The sequence below is a fragment of the Antennarius striatus genome, chromosome 11 (genome assembly GCF_040054535.1).
Source record: "Antennarius striatus isolate MH-2024 chromosome 11, ASM4005453v1, whole genome shotgun sequence".
NCBI classification, from domain to species: domain Eukaryota; kingdom Metazoa; phylum Chordata; class Actinopteri; order Lophiiformes; family Antennariidae; genus Antennarius; species Antennarius striatus.
In genome coordinates, this window is record NC_090786.1 from 23,770,001 (window position 1) to 23,772,500 (window position 2,500).

The following is a 2,500-nucleotide window of genomic DNA, read 5'->3' on the forward strand; positions in this document are numbered from 1 at the left end:
ACAGACAGACAGACAGACAGACAGACAGACAGACAGACAGACAGACAGACAGACAGACAGACAGACAGACAGACAGACAGACAGACAGACAGACAGACAGACAGACAGACAGACAGACAGACAGACAGACAGACAGACGATGCTGTAATATGGTCAGATACAGGTGACCCAAGTGCCACCCTGACCTTTACTTTGATGGTCCACAGAATCGAGTAACCACCCGGAATGCGTCTGGGTTAAGGTATTCTGTGGCTCCGGGATGGCGGTCAGCGACCGTTTAACATTTTAGCTATGACGTCAGTCAGTCAGTCAGTCAGTCAGTCAGTCAGTCAGTCAGTCAGTCAGTCAGTCAGTCAGTCAGTCAGTCAGTCAGTCAGTCAGTCAGTCAGTCAGACAGACAGACAGACAGACAGACAGACAGACAGACAGACAGACAGACAGACAGACAGACAGACAGACAGACAGACAGACAGACAGACAGACAGACAGACAGACAGACAGACAGACAGACAGACAGACAGACAGACAGACAGACAGACAGACAGACAGACAGACAGACAGACAGACAGACAGACAGACAGACAGACAGACAGACAGACAGACAGACAGACAGACAGACAGACAGACAGACAGACAGACAGACAGACAGACAGACAGACAGACAGACAGACAGACAGACAGACAGACAGACAGACAGACAGACAGACAGACAGACAGACAGACAGACAGACAGACAGACAGACAGACAGACAGACAGACAGACAGACAGACAGACAGACAGACAGACAGACAGACAGGACAGGACAGGACAGGACAGGACAGGACAGGACAGGACAGGACAGGAAGCATATCCCAAAGGCAACGGCCGCAGGTCGGCAAAATGTGGACGTTACAAACACAGCCTTCCTGTCTGCCTGAGAGCAGCACAGCCTTCCTGTCTGCCTGAGAGCAGCTGTTATACAACACCAGTATATTGTTGATCACGATATAATGCTCTTGCCAGATTACATTCAAATGACTTATTATTCATAACAATTAAGGTTCAAAAAATGCAAGAATCTAATATTTCTTATACAGTGCCATCTAGCCTACCAAGTACACTCACTTTTTACTCAAGTGTAAACATTTTTCAAAGCGTTGACAGATCATCGCATGATCACATGCTTGTGATCCCACCGCATTATTTTTGAACAACATTGGGGAGATGCACCGTTCCTGGAGCTACTGCAATACCAGGTCGATGCGTGGAGAGGATGGAGCAAGCTCCTGTTCCATCTCCCTGTTCCAAAAATCAATTTAATATATAGTCCCCGGGTAGGGGACATATCAGATATTAAACTGATAAGAACAGATACTACACTTGATCTTAGCCAAAAGGCCGAGAAGCGATACTGTAATATTGTCAGATACAGGTGACCCAGGTGCCACCCTGACCTTTACTTTGATGGTCCACAGAATCCAGTAACGACCCGGAATGCGTCTGGGTTAAGGAATTATGTGGCTCCGGGTTGGCGGCCAGCGACTGTTTAACATTTGACCTATCACCTCAGTCACTCAGTCAGTCAGACAGACAGACAGACAGACAGACAGACAGACAGACAGACAGACAGACAGACAGACAGACAGACAGACAGACAGACAGACAGACAGACAGACAGACAGACAGACAGACAGACAGACAGACAGACAGACAGACAGACAAGCAAACGATGCTGTAATATGGTCAGATACAGGTGACCCAAGTGCCACCCTGACCTTTACTTTGATGGTCCACAGAATCGAGTAACCACCCGGAATGCGTCTGGGTTAAGGTATTCTGTGGCTCCGGGATGGCGTCCAGCGACCGTTTAACATTTTAGCTATGACGTCAGTCAGTCAGTCAGTCAGTCAGTCAGTCAGTCAGACAGACAGACAGACAGACAGACAGACAGACAGACAGACAGACAGACAGACAGACAGACAGACAGACACAGACAGACAGACAGACAGACAGACAGACAGACAGACAGACAGACAGACAGACAGACAGACAGACAGACAGACAGACAGACAGGACAGGACAGGAAGCATATCCCAAAGGCAACGGCCGCAGGTCGGCAAAATGTGGACGTTACAAACACAGCCTTCCTGTCTGCCTGAGAGCAGCTGTTATACAACACCAGTATATTGTTGATCACGATATAATGCTCTTGCCAGATTACATTCAAATGACTTAATATTCATAACAATTAAGGTTCAAAAAATGCAAGAATCTAATATTTCTTATACAGTGCCATCTAGCCTACCAAGTACACTCACTTTTTACTCAAGCGTAAACATTTTTCAAAGCGTTGACAGATCATCGCATGATCACATGCTTGTGATCGCACCGCATTATTTTTGAACAACATTGGGGAGATGCACCGTTCCTGGAGCTACTGCAATACCAGGTCGATGCGTGGAGAGGATGGAGCAAGCTCCTGTTCCATCTCCCTGTTCCAAAAATCAATTTAATATATAG

At 47.1% G+C, this 2,500-nt stretch overlaps 2 non-coding genes across 2 annotated transcripts in view; both read right to left on the bottom strand.

Moving 5' to 3' along the window:
* Positions 1-1,199: 1,199 nt before the first annotated feature.
* On the bottom strand, positions 1,200-1,390 carry LOC137604404 (U2 spliceosomal RNA). The gene has a single exon (XR_011037517.1). It is a non-coding gene; the product is annotated as a U2 spliceosomal RNA (small nuclear RNA).
* Positions 1,391-2,392: 1,002 nt separating this feature from the next.
* The window catches only part of LOC137604406 (U2 spliceosomal RNA), a 191-nt gene continuing 83 nt past the window's right edge, over positions 2,393-2,500 (bottom strand). Inside the window, exon 1 of the small nuclear RNA XR_011037519.1 lies at positions 2,393-2,500. This exon is cut by the window's right edge and continues 83 nt beyond it. This is a non-coding gene — a small nuclear RNA (U2 spliceosomal RNA).